This window comes from Jaculus jaculus, chromosome 2, assembly GCF_020740685.1.
Source record: "Jaculus jaculus isolate mJacJac1 chromosome 2, mJacJac1.mat.Y.cur, whole genome shotgun sequence".
Taxonomy (NCBI): domain Eukaryota; kingdom Metazoa; phylum Chordata; class Mammalia; order Rodentia; family Dipodidae; genus Jaculus; species Jaculus jaculus.
This window is the reverse complement of record NC_059103.1, coordinates 43,528,117-43,550,364: the sequence shown is the minus strand read 5'-3', so window position 1 is coordinate 43,550,364 and position 22,248 is coordinate 43,528,117. Positions and strand designations below refer to the sequence as shown.

The 22,248-nt window shown below is 41.1% G+C and overlaps 1 protein-coding gene across 9 annotated transcripts in view; it reads right to left on the bottom strand.

The window, feature by feature from the left end:
* Pias2 (protein inhibitor of activated STAT 2) overlaps positions 1-22,248 on the bottom strand; it is a 143,622-nt gene that overhangs the window by 103,395 nt on the left and 17,979 nt on the right. Inside the window, exon 2 of one of the 9 annotated variants that reach the window (XM_045142966.1) lies at positions 17,962-18,068. The exons of the other annotated variants lie outside the window; for them this stretch is intronic. The gene's annotated coding sequence lies outside the window, so the exon portion shown is untranslated. The remainder of the gene's footprint in view (positions 1-17,961; positions 18,069-22,248) is intronic. 9 annotated transcript variants of the gene reach the window in all.

The window sequence follows — 22,248 nt, the reverse complement described above, 5'->3', positions numbered from 1 at the left end:
AAGATGATGACATCGAAATAAGAGAGACTGAGAAGCGGAGGGGATATGACAGAAAGTGGAGTTGTGAAGAGGAAAGTGAGTGGGATTATCATGGTTTTTGTCTATAATTAGGGGAAGTTGACAATAAAAAATAATAAACCCTTGATATTAGCATAACCACATATTGAAAGAAAGAAGTTAAAAAGACCACTCATTTCTAAACTACTATCACTAGCTTCAGAAGTTATAGGAAGCCCTGTTTCTGGTTTGTATTCCTAAAGACTGAAGAAATCATGTACTTTCTATAATTAAGTCTCCAACTTACTTAAGTCCTTAAATGGATTTCCTACTTCCCATACTATTATTTTTTTATAATTCCTAGGCTTCATTGAAAATCATCTACTGCTTCCAAGGCTCAGGGTCCACTGCAAAAGAAGTGGCAGAAAGAATGCAAGAGTGAAAAGAAAGGTAGGACTCCTTACAAAGTGCTCCTCCTGACACAAAATGGCCTGGATATCCATGACCTCACAGTGCCTGACACTACCTACACAAGACCATCATAAGAGATGGAAAAAGATGATGACATCAAAATAAAAGAGGGACTGATTAAGAGGGGGACAGGATATGATAAAGAATGGAGTTTCAAAGGGAAAGTGGGGCTGGAGAGATGGCTTATTGGTTAAGCGCTTGCCTGTGAAGCCTAAGGACCCCAGTTCAAGGCTCAATTCCCCAGGAACCACGTTAGTCAGACATACAAGAGGGCACACACGTCTAGAGTTCATTTGCAGTGGCTAGAGGCCCTGGCATGTCCATTCTCTCCTTCCCTCCCTCCCTCTTCTCTTTCTCTCCCTCTGCCTTTCTTTCTGTGTCTGTCACTCTCAAATAAATAAACGAACAAAAAATAAAAAAAAAAAAACTAGCACCACCATATGGGGTGTTTGTACAGCAAGAGACCCTGGTATGCATACATACATACATACACACACGAAAATAATTTTCAAAAAATTGTATGCTAGACGGGCATAGTGGCACACACCTTTAATCCCAGCACTCGGGAGGCAGAGGTAGGAGGACTGCCGTGAGTTCGAGGACACCCTGAGATGACAGAGTTAATTCCAGGTCAGCCTGGACCAGAGTGAGACCCTACCTCGAAAAAAAAAAAAAAAGAGAGAGAGAGAGAGAAAAGAAACAGACCCTGGGGCTGGAGAGATGGCTTAGAAGTTAAGGCACTTGCCTGAAAACCCTAAGGACCCAGGTTCAATTCCCCAGTACTCACATAAGCCAGATGCACAAGGCAGTACTTATGTCTGGAGTTTGTTTGCAGTGGCCAGAGGCCCTGGTGTGCCCACGCTCTCTATCTGTCCCCCACCTCTCAAATTAATTAAATTAACTTTTTAAAAAAGAAAGAGACCTTGAGTCAGGAAATAAAGTGAAAAGTAATGAAGAAAGACACCTGACACATCTTCATGCATACAAGTGAGCCCACACATAAGAACTCATATACACATGCAAAAACAAACACATGTATTTCAAAATCTATACAACCCCCAAAAGCCAGGTGTGTTGTTGCATGCCTTTAATCCCAGCACTTGAGAGGCACAGATAGAGGACCATTGTGATATTAGCCTGGAGCTACAAAGTTCCAGGTCAACCTGGGCTACAGTGAGATCCTACCTTGAGGGAAAAAGGAAAAAAACCCAAAAAAGAAAAAATGAATTCTCATTCCTAAATTGTTTGAAAGATGTACATTAGAAAACAGTCATTTTGAAAAGCAAACATGGAAAAATTTTTGAACAGAAAAATTTACATATGCACATTACTGATTTTTTTTTTTTTTTAAGGTAGGGTCTCACTCTAGCCCAGGCTGACCTGGAATTCACTATGTAGTCTCAGGGTAGCCTCGAACTCACGGTGATCCTCCTACCTCTGCCTCCCAAGTGCTGGGATTAAAGGCGTGCGCCACCACGCCCAGCTATATTACTGATTATTCAAAGGTCAGCAAGGGAATTGACCTCATCCAATCATATGGTTTGATCTTTCTAATTTCCCAGATGACCTGTTAACACTGTGCCCAATATGATTTGGATGGTAAACATTCTCCAAAGGCTTTATCATAAGGGTTAGTGTCCATGCTGTGATACTACTGGGAGGTGATCAGCCTTTACAAGGTGGGCCATAGTCCAAGGTAGTTAGGTGAGGAGGGATCATGGGATTCAGGCTTCCTCTTTGCTTCCTGGCTGCCATGCGACCAGTAGCTCTGTAGTTCCAAATACTCCTTGCAATCATGTGATGCCTTACCACAGAGGGTAAGCAAAGGAACCAAGTAAATATGCATTAAAAGCTCTCAGACTATGAGTCAAAATGAATCTTAATATACTGAATATACCTCAGATATTCTGTTAAGAGTGATGCAAAGCTCACACAATGCCATCATATACAAGGCAGGGAGGTGAACAAGCAAGTCATACCATTAATACAGTCTACTGCAGCTATATTAAAATAATCTCTATCTTTAAAGTGCTATACAATTTATAAACCAATATTACCAATGTTCCTGTGAGCATAGGATCTAATTTAATCTAGAACGTATGATGAATAAATTACTTGGTTACGATGTCTATCAAGGGCTCTGGAGATGGCTCAGTACTTAAGGCCTGCCAAGCCTAAAGATTTAGGTTTGATTCCCCAGCACCCACGTAAAGTCAGATGCACAGAGTGATGCATATATCTGGAGTGTGTTTGCAGTGGCTAGAGGCCCTGGCACACCCATTCTCTCTCTCTCAATGCTTACAAATAAATAAAATATTTTTAAAACATATAACTATCAACCAGCCCAGAACTACATAGTGAGTTCCAGGCCACTCTGGGCTACAGAGAGACTCTACCTTGGGGAAATAAAAAAAAAGATGTCCATCCAGGGTTGGAGGTGTTCCTCAGTGTAGAATACTTGCCCAGCATGCACTAGAGAACAGGGATAATTTCTATAGTCACACAGCACTAAATATCTATAACAGGCACAATATGAGATTTTTCTCTCAACTAATTTATAAGGATGTGGAGGTTTGAATCAGATGACCCCACCCCCAATAAACTCATGTGTTATGAATGCTTCATCCCAAGCTGGTGGCAACTTGGGAAATGGAGCTTTGCTGAAGGAATGTGTTGCTGGGGGGTGGACCTTGAGGGTTTATTAGGCCCTGGCTTGCCAACATGGGTTCAGCTTATTCCCCCTGCTGCTACTTTCCACCTGTTATGGCAGAGGTGATGTTCAGCCTCTGTTTATGCCATGCTTTCCCCTGCCATCAGGGAGCCTCCCCTTGACACTATGTCAGCTGCTTTTTGTTGGGTGCTTTGTACCAGCAAGGAAAAGGTAACTACACAAGGGAGTAGCTGAAACAAACATGGAAAAAGCTTAGAACTGATAACTGCTTAAACTGGGAATTTCGGAAATTCTCTTTTTTTTTTAGGGTTTTTTTTTAATTAATTAATTTATTTATTTGAGAACGACAGAGAGAGACAGAGATTGGGTGCACCAGGGCCTCCAACCACTGCAAACGAACTCCAGACACGTGCGCCCCCTTGTGCATCTGGCAAACGTCGGTCCTACGGAATCCAGTCTTGAACCCAGGTCCTTAGGGTTCACAGGCAAGTGCTTAACCGCTAAGCCATCTCTCCAGCCTGGAAATTCTCTTTATAAATAATGTTTCTGTAATTGTTGGCGAAAGTAGGGCACCTAGATACAAGGATTCTACTTTCTAAACTTTTCTACAAATAATGGAAACTAAAACAAAATAGTTTCCAGAGGATGGGGATGCATGTCTTTAATCCCAGCACCTGGGAGGCAGAAGCAGTAGGATCTCTGTGAGTTTGAGGCCAGCCTGAGACTCGATAGTGAATTCCAGATCACCTGGGATAAAGTGAAACACTACCTTGAAAAACTTAAAAAAAAAAAAAAAGTTTTTGACTTGAAATTGGGGTTGTAGGGGGGACAGGTTGTAGTCTAAATTAATTGAGACTCTTTGAAGGAAATAGTTGACTGTAGGTCTGGAGTAGAAAATATGCATGATAAACTTAGAATATTTTACACCAGAAAACAAAGAAAAGCATTATCCGAGACCACTTAGGTCTTGTCAGAACAAAAAAGATCTAGGATGGATCTCACCCAGACATGAGGCAGTCTGCATAGCAGAAAAATTGTATTGGACTCAAAACATGAAAACTGCTTGAAATGACACTTAAAACCTCATTGAAATTTGTGAAAAGGAAACAAGTAAACAAAAGTATTGGCTCAAGAAAGACCACCATATCTAGATTCTAGATACATGCTACAAGGGCAACTGATAAAAGTTTTATTTGTTCTTAATAAAACTTCTCAAACAAGTATAAAAGGGAAGAATATTAGTAGATAACTCTCTATCAGATATCCACAAAAACTAGCTGGGTGCCTTTAATTCGAGGACTCAGGAGGCTGAGGTAGGAAGAGCACTGTGAGTATGAGACCTTCCAGGGACTATATAGTGAGGGTCAGGTAGGTCAGCCTGGACTAGAGGGAGAGCCTACCTTGAAAAATAAATAAACAGAATTGATAAAAATTTTATAAATTTATGACTCTATTAGATCCTAACTTTAAGACCTACAAAATAGACCAATGATTATAGATAATTAAGCAAAACAATAAAGTTGTTTTTTTTTTAAGTTGGGTTAAGAATGTAGTTCAGTTGGTAGAATATTTGCATCAAATGGACAAAGCCCTAATTTGATCCCTAGCACCCCATACACTGGGCATGATGGCACACATCTATAGTGCCGGCATTTCAGAGGTATAGGCAGAAGGATGAGAAGTTCAAAGTCATCCACAGATACACAGTTTGAGGCCAACCTGGTTAACAAGAGTCTCTCTCTCAAAATATAAGTAAGTAAATAGGGGGCTGGAGAGGTAGCTTAGCAGTTAAGGCAAAGCTGAAGGACCCAGGCTCAACTCCCCAATACTCCCAAATATATAAATAAATATAAAATATTTTTAAATGGGTTCACTTTAAAACAAATAAATTAAATTAAAAACATTTAGAAAAAAAACAAAAAAGAAAAAACAATAAAAAAATAAAAAATAAGAGGTAAGAGGATCACTGTAAGTTCAAGGCCACCCTGCGACTACATAGTGAATTCCAGGTCAGCCTGAGCTAATGAGACCCTACCTTGAAAAACCAAAAAATAAAAAAAATATTTAGGGAACAGGAGAAAAGGCTCAGCACTTAAATTAAAAGTGCTTGCTGGTAAAGCCTGACCACCCAGGTTCAATTACCCAGTACCTATGGAAAATCAGATGCACAGGTTCATGTATCTGGAGTTTGTTTGCAGTGGCAGGAGGCCCTGGCATGCCCCCTTTTTTTGGTAAATTTTTTGTTCATTTTTATTTATTTATTTGAGTGTGACAGAGAAAGAAATAGACGGAGAGTGAGAAAGAATGGGCACACCAGGGCTTCCAGCCACTGCAAACAAACTCCAGACGCATGCATCCCCTTGTGCATCTGGCTAACGTGGGTCCTGGAGAATCGAGCCTCGAACCGGGGTCCTTAGGCTTCACAGGCAAGCACTTAACCGCTAAACTATCTCTCCAGTCCCCCTTTTTTTTCTCTCTCTCCTTGCTAATAAATATTAAAAGAAAAACAACTTACTGGGGATAGAAAGATGGCTTAGCAGCTAAGATGCTTGCCGAATTGAACCTTTTGGCTTTGCAGGGAAGCGCCTTAACCACTAAGCCATCTCTCCACCCCATCCAAAGATTTTTGAGCTGCATGTATGGTAGCTCACACCTGCAATCCACTTGGGCAGCTAAAGCAGAAGGGTTGAAAGTTTAATACCAGCCTGGGTTATAAAACAGGACCCACCCAAACTCAAAATAACAAAATATGGGCTGAAGAGATGGCTTAGAAGCTAAGGCACTTGCCTATAAAGCCTAAGGATCCAGGTTTGATTCCCTAGTACCCATGTAAACCAGATGCACAAGATGGTAAATGCATCTGGAGTTTGTTTGCAGTGGCTATAGGCCTTGGTGTGACCATTCTCTCTCAAATAAAAGTGAAATATTTTAAAAAATGAAAAAAATGTCTAAGGAAAAACAGTTTCCAGAAAAAAATTAACACGAATTTAAAATGCAATGAAACATATTCAAAAATTTCCAAACACTACAAAAAAAATCCCACAGGAAGTACACATAATAAATTAAGAACCAGAACATGGGCTGGAGAGATGGCTTAGCGGTTAAGTGCTTGCCTGTGAAGCCTAAGGACCCCGGTTCGAGGCTCGGTTCCCCAGGTCCCACATTAGCCAAATGCACAAGGGGGCACACACGTCTGGAGTTCGTTTGCAGTGGCTGGAAGACCTGGTGCGCCCATTCTCTCTCTCTCCCTCTATCTGTCTTTCTCCCTATGTCTGTCGCTCTCAAATAAATAAATAAATAAATACTTTAAAAAAAAAAGAACCAGAACATATTACCAGATGAAAACATGTTATTTCTTTCTATCTTAAGTTACACCCACAATAAAACTCCCAATGAATAACTACTTAAGTAACGGGAAAGTAAGATGAAAGCTAGGATAAAGAATTAAATAAAATTCAAGCCAGGTGTACTGGCACATACCATTAATCCCAGTGCTTGGGAGGCACAGAAAGAAGGATCGCTGTGAGTTCGAGGCCACCCTGCGACTACAAAGTGAGTTCCAGGTCAGCCTGAGCTAGAGTGAGACCCTACCTCAAAAAAGGGAGGGGGCACTAAATAAAATTCTATGTTTGAATAATATGAATGAAGTGAATAATAAGGCCTGGAAAAGAAATAAAAGAGGTAGAGTGAAGAGGGAGGCCTCACTGAAAAAGTAGGTGAGAATAGGTAACAAACCTCCCAATGGATATATGAAGAAAACATTTCAATACACAGACACAACAGATACAAAATATCCCAGAAGGAAAGCAGGCCAGGCCCACTGGAAAAGTAGTAAAAGTCTGTTTCTGCTGAACCAGACTATGCTGCAAGGATGTGTACTAGGATAGCCAAATGATGAGGTTGGTCATATATCTCACTGGAAGGATGTTTTGCCTTGTAGGCACAAGGGCCTGTATTTCACTCCCAGCATCACCAAAAACAAGCAGGACAATAAGCAAAGGAAATGACAAACTAGGAAGGGAGTTAGCTCAAGTAGGTATTTGTTGCATAAAACATTAACATAAGCCAGGAGAGAGGGCTTAGCAGTTAAGGCTCTTAACTGTGAAGCTGTGAAGCTTCAGGACCCAGGTTCAACTCCCAAGAACATACCTAAGCCAGATGCACATGGTGGTACATGAGTCTGAACTTCATGTGTAGTGGCTAGAGGCCCTGGCACACCCATTCTCCCCATCCCTGTGTGTGTGTGTGTGTGTGTGTGTGTGTGTGTGTGTGTGTGTATGTGTGTGTGTGTGTGTGTCTGTCTGTCTGTCTGTCTGTCTCTCTCCCCTAAATTAATTAATTAAAGTATTTTTTTAAAGCCATGCACCTAATGGCAACCACCTCTAATCTGATAAAGGGTTAAAATCTAGGATATACGAAGAACTCAAACATTGAAATAATAAGAAATCCAACAACCCAATTAAAAAATGGGCTATGAAAGCTGGGCAAGGTGGCGCACGTCTTTAATCCCAGCACTTGGGAGGCAGAGGTAGGAGGATCACTGAGAGTTCGAGGCTACCTTGAGACTACATAGTGAATTCCAGGTCAGCCTAGGCTAGCTAGAGTGAGACCCTACCTCAAATAAACAAAACAAAATAAAAAAAAAATAATAATAATAATATCATCATCCCAGGCTGGAGAGATGGCTCAGCAGTTGTGGCACTTGGTTGCAAAGACTGACAATCTGGATTCAATTTTCCAGTACACACGTAAAGCCAGATGCACAAAGTGGTACACACATGCTTCTGGACTTCACTTCCAGCAGCTAGAGGCACTGGCACACCCACATTCTGTTTCTCTCTTTCCTTGAAAATAATAAAATATTTTTTAAAATAACGTCATTCTTAACTATCAAGGAAATCAAATTAAAACTACTCTGAAGCCAGGTGTGGTGGTACATGCCTTTAATCACCAAGGCTGGAGAGATTGCTTAGCAGTTAAGGTGCTAACCTGTGAAGCCTAAGGACTCATGTTCAACTCTCCAGGTCCCACATGAGCCAGACGCACAGTGATGGAGATGTGCAAGGTCACACATGCACACACAAGGGGGCACACAAGTCTGGAGTTCAATTGCAGTGGCTGGAGGCCCTGGCTCACCAATTTTCTTTCTCTCTCTCTTATTCACATTTTTTAAAAGGCAGTCTATTGGGAATGCCTCAAAAAAAAAAAAAAAAATAGACCTACCACATGATCCAGCTATACAATTCTTGGGCATTAACTCAAAGGACTCTATCCCACTACAAAGATACTTTTATGTGCATGCTGCTCTCTTCCCAATAGCTAGAATAGCATAGATCTCCACCAACTGATGAATGGATAATGAAACATGGTATAAACAAGGGAATCTTATTCACCAGTCAAGAAAAATGAAACTATTGGCCAGGGCGTGGTGGTGCATGCCTTTAATCCCAGCACCCAGGAGGCAGAAGTAGGAGGATCGTTGTGAGTTCATGGCCACCCTGAGACAACATAGTGAATTCCAGGTTAGCCTGAACTAGAGTGAGACCCTACCTCAAAAAAACGAAGGAAGGAAGAAGGAAGGAAGGGAGGGAGGGAGGGAGGGAGGGAGGGAGGGAGGGAGAGAAAGAAACAAACAAACTATTAAATATACAGGAAAATGGATGGAACTGGAAAATATACTAGTGAGGTAACACAAGCTTACCAAGAAAAATGTTACATGCTTTCATATGTAGATCCTACCTTCAAAACCTAAGGACAGAGGTTCAATTTCCCAGAACCCATGTAAGCCAGATGCACATGGTGACACATGTATCTGGAGTTCATTTGCAGTGGCTAGAGGCCCTGGCATGCTATTTCTTCCCACCCCCATAAATAAGTAAATGAAATATTTTAAAAAAGAAAAGATGGTGGCTGGAGAGATGGCTTAGCAGTTAAGCACTTGCCTGTGAAGCCTAAGGATCCCAGTTCGAGGTTCAATAGCCCAGGACCCATGTAAGGCGGATGCACAAGATTGCACATGCATCTGGAGTTCATCTGCAGTGGCTGGAGGCCCTGGCGCATCCATTCCCTCCCTCCTTCCCCCCTCTCCCTCTTTGTCACTCTCAAATAAATAAATAAAAATAAACAAAAAAATTTAGAAAAAAAAAAAAGAAAGAAAAGGTGGAAACAGAGAGATGACCACTGCTTGCAAAACATATTCCCAGGTTAGATTCCCCAGTATTCACATAAAGTTAGACATACAAAATAGCGTATGTCTGGAGTTTGTATGCACTGGCAAGAGGCCCTCCCATGTCAATTCCCATTCATTCATTTCATTCATTCATTCATATTCTCTCTCTTTCTCTCTCACAAATTTGTTTTAATGACAGGAGCCAGAGATGGCTCAGTGGTTCAAGGCACTTTGTTTGTGAAACCTGATGGCCTGGGTTCAATTTCCCAGTATTCATGTAAAGGCAAGTACACACAGAGATGCATGGGTCTGCAGTTTGTTTGAAGGTACAAGAAACCTCTGGAGTTCTCATACTCACTCTTTCTCTCCCTCTCTCAAGTAAATAAATAAAAGTATGTTTTAAAAATGACAAATCTGAGCCAGGTGTGTTGGTGCATGAGTATAATCCCAGCACTCGGGTAAGAGGACAGCCGTGAGTTGGAGGCCACCTGGAGACTATATAGTTAATTCCAGGTCAGTCTGAACCAAAGTGAGACCTTACCTCAAAAAAACAAAACAAAACAAAACAAAACAAAAAAAAAAAAACTTGGCTGGAGAGAGAGCTTAGCCAAAGGACCCAGGCTTGATTCAGGGCCCATGTAAGGCAGCTGCCCAAGATGGCAAATGTATCTGCAGTTTGTTTGCAGCAGCTAGAGGCCCTAGCATGCCCCTATCTCTGTCTCAAATAAAATAAAAAATAAGAAACAAATACCAGGGCTGGAGGGATGGCTTGGCAATTAAGGTGTTTGCCAGCAAAGCCAAAAGACCCAGGTTCGATTCCCCAGAACCCACGTTAGCCAGAAGCACTAGGAGGCACAAGCATCTGGAGTTGGTTTGCAGTGGCTGGAGGCCCTGGCACGCCCATTCTTTCTCTGTCAAATAAATAAATAAATGAATAAAAATACTAAAAAATGTTTTAAAATATTTATTTATTGTTTGGGGGGCATGGTCTCATTTTAACCCAGGCTGACCTGGAAATCACAAAGGTAGCCTCAGACTGGCCACTCTGCAATCCACCTACCTCTCTGCCTCCAGAATGGGAGGAGGGACTTGCCCAGCTAAAATCATAAATATTTAAAGAGTATCTGGACATACTCTGTTAGCATAACAACAGTAGTAGGTTACCCCTAGGGCTTATGGCCTCCCCCAGCCTTTGGCTTTTGACCAGGTTTACAGTTGTCTTTCCTCCTGTGAGCTGAATCTCAGATTCTATCAGAAAGTGGCCAGGCCACTAAATGGAAGCCTACTATCCTTTATGCTAATTAAAAACATAATTTATGCCCAGTGCGGTGGTGCACCCCTTTAATCCCAGCACTCAGGAGACAGCCGTAGGAGGATCACTTTAGAGTTCAAGGCCACCCTAACACTACATACCCTACGTAGTGAATTCCAGGTTAGCCTTGGATAGAGTGAAACCCTACCTAGAAAAAAACAAAACAAACAAATAATTTAAAAGACGTGAAGGAGCTGGGCATGCTGGCACATGCCTTCATTCCCAGCAGAGGTAGGAGGATCACCATGAGTTCAAGGCCAGCCTAGGACTACAGAGTGAGCTAACTCAGCCTAGGCTAGAGTGATGTGAAGGTAAATGGGGTACTAGTTGGGAAGAATGGGTTCAGCAGAAATGTAAGGGGGACAAGATAGGGTACAGGAGGTGAATATGATCAAAATACAGTGTATACACATATGAAATTGTCAAAATAAAAAGGAATAATAAAGGCTGGAAAGGTGGCTTAGAAGTTAAGGCGCCTGCCTGCCTAAGAACCCATGTTCAACTCTCCAGGTCTCATGTAAGCCAGACACAAAAGGTATGCTGTAAAGAAAGCAAAATGTTATATTTCTCTATATTTATACCTAGCCTAGAGAAATATATAAGTCACGAGGCTCTGCTGGAATGAACAGTACTTCCTGGGGTGTGCACTGTTGAGCAAACTCCTTAAGATAAATAAGCAGGACTCCTGGTCACAGGCCTATCTCATACCCCCCAGGTGGCGCTTCCTGTACCTGACCAACAGACATATTTACAAGTTCTTTTTTTTTTTACTTTTTTGACTGTAACTGTCACATGTAAATTGTGATTTATGGCTCAATTCTCATCCTGTTTCTTTTTATAAAAACTGACATTCCAAACAGTTCAGGGCTTCACTCAGAATCTGGAGTGGAAACCTGGTATGCCAGACTATCCTTTTTTGTTCCTTTTCTATCTTTTAATACCCAATAAAACTTTACCTCACATTCTATGAGTCAATGGTCTTACTTGTACAACACTGGGCCCCATAACAACACAAGTGCACACACAAGGTGGCAGGTGTGTGAAAGATGGTGCATGTGTCTAAAGTTCAAATGCACTGGCTAGAGGCCCCAGCACACCAATTCTCCCTCCCTCCCTCCCTCCCTCCCTCCCTCCCTCCCTCCCTCCCTCCCTCTCTCTCTCTCATAAAAAAAAAAAAAAATTACAAAAAAAGGAATAATAAGAACTATGTTGCCGGGCATGGTGGAACATACCTTTAATCCCAGCACTCAGCAGACAGAGGTAAGAGGATCGCCATGAGTTCAAGGCCACCCTGTGACTACGTAGTGAATTCCAGGACAGCCTGGGCCAGAATGAGACCCTACCTCAAAAAAAAAAAAAGAATTATGTTAACTGCACACTGGAGCAATGGCTCAGTAGTTAAGAAAGTACACTTGTTGCACAAAGTATTAGGGACTAGAGCTACCTGAGTTCAATTTGCCCAGCACCCACATAAAGAGTTGGGCATAACTATGCATATCTATAACCCAAGTCCCGTGGTAAAACAAACTAGAAGATCACTGGAGCTCAAAAAGTGGCTCACTCTGGCAGCACATATACTAAAAAGAGGCAAGCTCCAGAATCACTAAGAGACTCACAAGGAAAAAACACACTCATTAGTGATGGAGGGGGACACCCAATGATCTCAGCAGGTGAGTGTACAAACTGCTGCAGCAGCACATATACATGTACACACCACACAAACACACACGCCATACTACATATACTATGTACAAGTAAAAACCTATGTTAGGGGCTGGAGAGATGGCCTAGTGGCTAAGGCGCTTTCCTGTGAAGTCTGAGGACCCAAGTTCAATTCCCTGGCACCCACATAAGCCAGATGCATAAGGTGGGTGGCTTATGTATCTGGAGTCTGTTTGCAGTGACTAGAGGTCCAGGCACACACATTCCCTCTATCTCATTCTCAAATAAATATTTTTAAAGCATGTTAACAGCTTAATAAAAAACATCAAATTCCTGAGATTAGGAAAAGATAAGATGAAAATGTAATAATAGCATATAAATGTTCAGGGTGGTAGAAAAAGATAGTAATTTTAAACAAACCTATCAAAATATTTTATGGGGCTGGGGAAATGGCTTAGGTGTAAGGCATTTGTCTGCAAAGCTTAAGGACCCTGGTTCGATTCCCCACGACTCATGGAAGCCACAAGGAGGCACATGCGTTTGGAGATCGTTTGCAGTGACTAGAGGCCCTGGCACGCCCATTCTCTCTCTCTCTCTAATAAATAAAAAAATTAAATATTTTTTTAAATGTTATGGACTGTGTGGTGGCGCATATCTTTAATCCTGGCACTTGGGAGGCTGAGGTAGAAGCGCAGTGGGTTCCAGGACAGCCTGTACTACAGAGTGTTACAGAGGTCAGCTTGGTCTAGAGTGAAGACACTGCTTGAAAGAAAAGGGTCGGGTGTGGTGGTGCACGCCTTTAAAAGCAGCACTCAGGAGGCAGAGGTAGGAGGATCACCATGATTTCAAGGCCACCCTGAGACTACACAGTGAATTCCAGATAAGCCTGGGCCAGAGTGAGACCCTACCATGAAAAACAAAACAAAACAAAAAAGAAGGAAAAGAAAGTTTTTACACTTCTAAAAGAACTCCCAAGGCTTGGATTGATTTTACTGGAAAAATCTACCATAGGATAGCATCAATTCTGTATAATTTCTTTCAAAAAAGAAAAAAGATGTGAGAATTCTTCCAAATATTCATTTGTTTCCAACAGGATCTCACTATGTAGCTTAAGCTTGCTTAGAACTTGCTACACAGCTCAGGCTAGATTCAAACTTGTTATCACCCTATACCATGCCCAACCCAAATTCATTTTATCAATCTACTATTTCCCTAACACAAAGGCAAATTACAAACACTGCAACTAGAAACCAATATTCCTCATTAATATAGACATTAAAGTCTTTAACATGGGCTGGAGAAATGGCTTAGCAGTTAGGTGCTTGCCTGTGAAACTTAAGGGACCCAGGTTCGATTTCCCAGAACACATATAAGCCAGATGCACATGGTAGCGCATGCATCTTGAGTTCATGTGCAGTGGCTAAAGGCCCTGAAACACCCATTCTCTCTCACACACACATAAATAAATAAATATTTAAATTCCCTAATAAAATATTAAATAAAATTTAGCAAAAGAAACAGATTACCTGCCATGAGTGAAAAAGGCAAATGCAAACACTCCAAGCTAACAACACAGTTCAGTATATTAACAGCTCAAGAAAGACAAACCATATAATCAAATCAATCAACACAAAACATTTGGTAAATACCCAATCACAACTGTGGTACATGCCCACAATCGTAACACCTAGAAGTAAAAGGCAGAAAGATTACTTCAAGGTCAAGTCTCAGCTACATAACAAGTTTGAGGTCAGCTTGGGCTACATGAGACTGTTTCAAATGGGAGTAGGAAGAAAAGTTCACTTGATAAATAGTATGTATGTAAGTAAAAGAACAGATTACAGGGAAGGGAAAGGCCTAAATGAGGTCAGATGAAAAGATTGTATAAAAGAAAGGTGGGGGGGTGTCAATCAAAATGCAAGATATTCTGAATAAGACATATGAAAATCTACTTTCTTGAATAATGGCACATCCAGAAGCCATAGATTGCTACTAGAAAATTTTTAGTGCCAGGGGTGGGATATATATATTTAAAAAAAGAAACAGTAAAAAAGGCTAGATTTTATATTGTACTTAATGGGAAGGTGACGGTTTTCCCCAAATATCCAGAATGTGATACTACCTATGCACCAGAGCTGGAGAGATGCATAGCAGTTAAGCCTAATGACCTCAGTTCAGTTCCCCAGAACCTACCTAAAACCAGATGTACAAAGTGACACACGCATCTGCAGTGGATAGTGGCCCTGGCATGACCCTTCTCTCTGCCTTTTTTCTATTTCTTTCTGCTTGCAAATAAAAAAAATTTTAAAAAAAGAATGCATATTCTTAATGACTCCACTAAGGAGGGCCCTCAGTGGATGGGGAGAGAAGATAAGAGTATAATCTTGAACCGAGTGTGGTAGCACACACCTTTAATCCCAGCACTTGGGAGGGAAAAGAGGATCACCTTGAATTCAAGGTCACCCCAAGAATACAAAGTGAATTGAATTCCAGGACAATCTGGGGCTATAAGCCCCTACCTCAAAAAAAAAAAAAAAAAGTATCTTTTAAAGCAATAATATAAATAAAATAAATTCAAACTAAAAATTCTTATTTTCCATTAGTAAAATGTAATCAAAGTTCATCTAGTAGAAGAATACAGGAATGTAGAAGGCTGAGTAAGTTGAAAAGAAAAACATGAAACCCTATCCCTGTAAAAAAAGAAAAAAAAAAAACAATAAATATGTGCAGACACAAGTTAAAAATACAACTAAGGGCTGGAGAGAAGGCTCGGCAATTAAGCGCTTGCCTGTGAAGCCTAAGGACTCTGGTTCGAGGCTCAATTCCCCAGGACCCATGTTAGCCAGATGCACAAGGGGGCATCTGGAGTTTGCTTGCAGTGGCTGGAGGCCCTGGCACGCCCATTCTCTCTATCTGCCTCTTCCTCTGTCACTTTGAAATAAATGAAAAAAAATACAACTAAATTTATAATCACTCAAAGAAAATCAAAATATGCATGTTAAAATGTAACAATGTACAGGAGTTGCATGTTAAAAACTAAAAAAACAGTGGAAAAAGAAATCTAAAATCTAAATAAATGAATGGAGTCTTCATGAATTGTAAGACAACACTGTAACAATGTCAATTTTCCCTAAGGCATCAGAGGTTTAACACATTACCTACCCAAATCCCAGCAGGACAGTTTGTAGACAAACTGAAATTATTCTAACATTTATATGGAAAGGCAAAAGAACTAGAAGAGCTACAGTAATTTTTATAAAGAAGTAAAGTCTGGGGATACAGCTCGATGGCAGTGTTTACTTATCATGTGCAAGGCCAAGATCCTGGGTTCAATAGCCAGCATCAAAACAAGAACAGATAGAGAGGAAGCAGTCTAAATCAATTTCACAACATAGCTTCAGTAATCAAGATCTAAGATTGTATTATGTTCAAAATGGCCTGGATATCCATGACCTCACAGTGCCTGACACTACCTATGCAAGACCATCATAATGGAAGGAAAAGATCATGAATCAAACTTTTAAAAAGACGGATTGAGAGGGGGAGGGGATATGATGGAGAGTAGAGTTTAAAAGGGGAAAGTGGAGGGAGGGATGGAAGGAGGGAATTACCATGGGATATTGTTTACAATCATGGAAGTTGTCAATAAAAAAAAATAATAATAAAGGGGGAAAAAAGATTGTGTTATGTTAGTGGAAGAACAGATATGTAGTTCAATGAACACAACAGACCTATACAAATATGCACAAAATTTGACAAAAGTATAAAGATAGCTTTGGGGCCTGGGGAAATTGCTCAGTGGTTAAAGGCACTTGCTTGCAAAGCCTGCTGGCCAAATGTTCAATTCACCAGGACCCATGTAAAGCCAGATGCACAAAGTGGTACATGTATGTAGAGTTTGCTTGCCGTGGCAAAAGCCCCTGGCATGCCCATGCTCATTCATATTTTCTCTCTCACACACACCGTGTGTGTGTGTGTGTGTGTGTGTGTGTGTGTGTGTGTGTGTGTATACAAATAAATGAATAAAAATATTTTTAAAGGACAGCTTTTCAATAACTGGTGCTGAAATAAGTGGCCATTCATACATTACAAAAAAAAATTTCCAACCTAAGTTTGACACCTTGTACAAAAACTAACTTCAAATGGATCAGAGAAATGTAAAATTAAAAGCAGACTTTTCCTTTAAAGATAGGGAAAAATATTCCAGAGAAAGAGTTCTCAGAAGTGACACTAAAAAGCAAGACTCAGTGGGTTACGGTGGCTCATGCCTCTAAGTCCCTACTAGGCTGACAGAGTGAGCCCCAGATCAGCCTATCCTAGAATGAAATCCTGCCTGAGAAAAAATAAATAAATGAAACTTTAAAACTGCAAGGCTGGCTGGGCCTGATGGTGCATACCTTTATTCCCAGCACTCAGTAGGCAGAGGTAGGAGGATCACCATGAGTTTGAGGCCAGCCTGAGACTACATAGTGAATTCCAGAGGTCAGTCTGTACTGCAGAGAGACCCTACCAAGAAAACAATACCAAAAAAAAAAAAATAGCAAGACTCATTTTCTAAAAAATGACACACTGTACTACATCAAATTACAACATTGTGGGGTTTCATGTTTGTTTGTTTGTTTGTTTTTTGGAAAAGACCACTCTAAAACAAAGGGCCAAGTGTGGTGGCACACACCTTAGCACTCAGGAGGCCTAAGTAGGAGGATGTCAGTGAGTTCGAGGCCACCCTGAAACTACATAGTGAATTCAAGGTCAGCTTGGACTAGAGCAAGATCCTAACTCAACCCCCCCCCCAAAAAAATGGGCGGGAGAGATGGCCTTGTTAAGGCGCTTGCCTGTAAAGCCTAAGGACCCATGTTTTACCCTCCAGATCCCACATTAGTCAGAGGCAGAAAGGTGAGGCAAGCACAAGATCGCATATGCCCACTAGGTGGCACAAACGTCTGGGGTTTGATTGCAGTGGCTGAGACACTGGTGCGCCAATTCTCAATCTCTTTCTCTCTTTAAAAATTAAAAAAAAGGGCTGGAGAGATGGCTTAGCGGTTAAGTGCTTGCCTGTGAAGCCTAAGGACCCCGGTTCAAGGCTCGGTTCCCCAGGTCCCACGTTAGCCAGATGCACAAGGGGGCGCACGCGTCTGGAGTTCGTTTGCAGAGGCTGGAAGCCCTGGCTTGCCCATCCTCTCTCTCTCCCTCTATCTGTCTTTCTCTCTGTGTCTGTCGCTCTCAAATAAATAAATAAATTTAAAAAAAAAATTAAAAAAAAAAAAGGCAGGTGTGGTGACACATACCTTTAATCCCAGCACTGGTAAGGCAGAAGTAGGAATTTTGCCAGGAGTTCGAGGCCACCCTGAAACTACATAGTGAATTCCAGGTCAGCCTGGACTAGAGTAAGACACTACCTCAAAAAAAAAAAAAAAAAACGAAAATGTAATCATTCATCAGGCTTGGCAAAAATATATGCAAACTACATATCTGACAAAATGGACTACTAACCAGAATATATTTAAATTTTTTAAACTTTAAATGACAAAAAAAATCCAATTAGAAAAAGGACAAAAAACATGCAGAGACAGACACTTCATTAGTAAGAATGTTTGCAAACAAGCACATTAAAATTAGCATCATTAGCCATCAGGGAAATGCAAATTAAAACCTCACTGAATATCACTAGATACCTACCAGAATTGCTAAAATGAAAAAGTGTTAACACCAAGTGCTGGTAAGGATGCAGAGAACCTGGATCAGTCCATACATTGTTGGTAGGGATGTGAAATGGTACAGCAACTCTGGAAAACAGTTTAGCAAGTTCTTTAAAAAAACTGCATATACAAACCACAAGACCCAGCCATTAAAATTCCTGGGTGTCCCAGAAAACTAAAAATGTATGTTCATAAAAAAATAGGAACACATCATTATAAATCTTTTATTAATAAATAACCAAAAACTACAATCAGATGTCCATCAACAGATAAATGGTTACATTGTAGTAAATACAAACCAGAGACTATGACTAGGCAACAAAAACAGATGACCTATTTTCAAAATTATGGCCTAGATGAATATCCAGAGAAACATCTTGAATGAAAAAAGCAAAACTCAAAAGGGCTACATACTACATGATTCAATTTATCTAACACTTAGAAAAATCAAAACTCCCAGAAATGAAAATTCAATGTGTGGGTCTCAGAGAGAAGAGTTTGGGAGTTAACAGGTGGTAGGGAACCTCTGAGTGTGGCCACAAAATGATATGTGTGGGATCCTTGAAATGATTTTTAAAAATGGTATGTATGTTGTGTTTATGTGAATTGTGATGAGGTACTGGGGTACTACAAGATGTTCCAAATGCAGTATACTGGATAAAACATACACTGGGGTGGGTATGTAGTTCAGTTGGGAGTACTTACCTAGCAGTCAAAAGTCCCTATGTCCCATTCAAGCAAGGTGATGCACACCTTTAAGTGATTCTGGCACTTGGAAGGTGGAGACAGGAGGACCTCAAGTTCATCCTGAGCTACACAGCAAGTTAGAGGCCAGCCTAGGCACCTGACACACTGTCTCCAAAAAAAAGTCTCAGTACTATTTCTTCCAAGATCAAGTGAATTGACAATTGTCTTCATTAAAAGTAAAATTTCGGGGGCTGGAGAGATGGCTTAGCGGTTAAGCGCTTGCCTGTGAAGCCTGAGGACCCCGGTTCGAGGCTCGATTCCCCAGGATCCACGTTAGCCAGATGAACAAGGGGGCGCACGCATCTGGAGTTCGTTTGCAGTGGCTGGAGGCCCTGGCGCGCGCGCGCGCTCTCTCTCTCTCTCTCTCTCTCTCTCTCTCTCTCTCTCTCTCTCTCTCTCTCTCTCTGTCACTCTCAAATAAATAAATAAAAATGAACAAAAATAAATAAATAAAAGTAAAATTTTGGCTGGGTGACACATACCTTTGATACTTTTAATCCCAGCACTTGGGAGACAAAGGTGGGAGGACTGCTGTGTGATCAAGGTCACCCTGAGATTACATAGTGAATTCCAGGTCAGCCTGGGCTACAGTGGGACCCTACCTCAAAAAACAACAACAAAAGAAAGAGTAAATAAAAGGTAAAGGGGTGGGTATGAATCTTGCAGGCCTGAGACCATTGGTTCAATTCTCAACACCACAAAAAATGCACATCTTGCAACATTCAAAGAGGAAAAATATATAGGAAATATTATCTGTAGGTACTCAAAGTAAGAGATTAGCAACTTAATACCATAAATTCAAGAATGTGAAAGAAAAAGTTTAAAAGAAAATGGGAGCTGGAGAGATGGCTCAACAATTAAGGTGCTTGCTTGCAAAGCTTGACAGCCCTATGTTTAAATACCCAGTACCCATGTAAAGGCAGATGCACAAAGTGGCACCATGCATTTGCAGCTCATTTGCAATGGCAAAAAGCCCTAGGTACCCATTCTCTCCCTCCCTCACTCGCTTTCCCACTCTGTTGAAAAACAATTTTTCTTTTAAATGGAGGAAAGGAACAGATAGAAAACTATGGTGTTTTTGTTTTTGTTTTCTGAGGTACGATCTTGCTCTAGCCCAGGCTGACCTGGAACTCACTGTATAGTTCCAGGCTGGCTTCAAACTCACAGCAATCCTCCTACCTCTGCTGGGATTAAAAGTGTGTCCAAGTGTGGGGGTGGGGAGGGAGGGAATTACCATGGGATTTTTTTTTATAATCATGGAAAATGTTAATAAAAATTTAAAAATTTTTTTTAAAAAGTGTGTCCTACCACACCCCGAAGAAAACATTTTTAAACAGACATTGGGCTGGAAAGATGGCTTAGCAGTTAAAGCACTTGCCTGTGAAGCATAAGGACCCATGTTTGATTCCAGTACCTACAAGCCAGATGCATAAGGTGGCACATGCATCTGGAGTTCCTTTAAAGTGGCTAGAGGCCCTGGCACACATTCCCATTCTATCTGCCCCTTCCTCTCTCTTAAATAAATAAATAAGCAAATATTTTGTAAAAACATTTATGATTTGCTATAAAAATAAGGCTCCTAGAACCAAGCCAAGCAAAATATTTGCAGAAGTTAAATTGAAAGTTATAAAACTTTATTGAATGATACTGTTAAAAAAAAACAAAACAAAACTGGGGACCAGAAAAAAAAAGCCAGCAATGGTGACACACACCTTTAATCCCAGCACCTGGGAGGCAGAGGTAGGATGATCAGTTCAAGGCCACCCTGACACTGCAGAGTGAATTCCAAGTCAACCTGGGCTAGAGTGAGACCCTAAAACCTAAACAAAGCCTGGAATGGTACCTCTCATCTCTCATTTATAATCTCACCACTCAGAAGGCTGAGATAGGAGAATCAACATGAGTATAATGCCAGCCTGGGGGCTTCAGAATAATGAGTTCCAGGTCTGCCTGGGTTAGAGTGAAACCTTACCTAGGGAAACAAAAAGGTTATTTTGGTTTTTCCAGGCAGGGTCTCACTCTGGCCCAGGGTGACCTGGAATTCACTCTGCAGTCTCAGGGTGGCCTCGAACTCCTGATGATCCTCCTACCTCTGCCTCAGGTGTGTACCACCACACCCGTCTTAAAATGTAGTTTTATTCAAAACTAATTTACAATTTGAATTCAATGCACTTCCTTCCAAAATTCCAGCAGGGAGGGAAGGTCGATGCTAAAACTGTATGGAAAAGTAAAAACTCAGACATTCTGAAGACTCATGGACTCTCATAATTCGACCATTTAGGAGACCCAAGCAAGATGACCATGGCAACTTTGAGGAAATCCTAACTACAGAATGGGACCATCTCTCAAAACCAAAAGTACCAAGAAAGAACTACAAGACCAGAGAGCATCATAAGTCTGTGTCCCTCAATGATAGATCAGACTGCTTGAGGACCAATCCTCCCTTCCAGAACTGAACTATTGAATAGGTGTGGCACCAGAACATATGCATCTGCACACATACCTGTACATTCCTAACACAAACACACACATAAAATAAAAAATAAAATAAAAGCACTTACAGCATGACCCAGTAATCCCACTCCCCAACATTTCCATTACCATCTAAACTTGCACCCAGTCATGTGTGGTGGCCCATACCTGTAACTCCAACACTCAGGAAGTCAAAGCAGGAGGATCACTATGAACTCAATGCCAGCCTGAGCTACAGAGTTCCAGTTCAGCTTGACCCGAGTTAAGACACTGATTCCAAAAGGGAGGGAGGGGCTGGAAAGTTTGCTTAAGATACTTGCCTGCAAAGCCTAAGGACCCAGGTTCAATTGCCTAGAACCCAGGTAAACCAGGTGCACAAGGTAGCACATGTGTCTGAGTTTGTATGCAGTGGCTAGAGGCCTGCTCTCTCTAGCTGCCTCTTTCTCTCTCAAATAAATATTAAATAATAATAATAATAAATAACAATAAGCCAAGCACGGCATGGTGGTGCATGCCTTTAATCCCAGCACTGAGGATGCAGAGGTAGGAGGATCACTGAGAGTTCAAGGCCATCCTGAGACTACAGAGTGAAATCCAAGTCAGCCTGGGCTAGAGTGAGACTCTACCTGGAAAAAGCAAATAAATAAATAAGCCTGGGCCAGAGTGAGACTCTATCTCGAAAAACAAACAAACATAAATAAATAAATAAAATACAACATCTATTTGAAGGCATGATGTGACCTGACACTAGAACTCCAGAAATAAATGAGGTCTAGAAAGTTCAAGTTTTTCCCTTTTATTTTATTTATTTGCAAGGCAGGGTCTCACTCTAGCCCAGGCTGACCTACAATACACTATGTAGTCTCAGGGTGGCCTTGAACTCACATGATCCTCCTACCTCCGCCTTCCCAAGTGCTGGGATTAAAGGCATGTGCCACCACTCCCAGCAAAATTGATGGGATTTTTTGTTTTGTTAACATTTTTATTTATTTGAGAGAAGGAAAGAGGCAGAGAGAGAGAATAGGTGCTCCAGGGCCTCCATCACTGC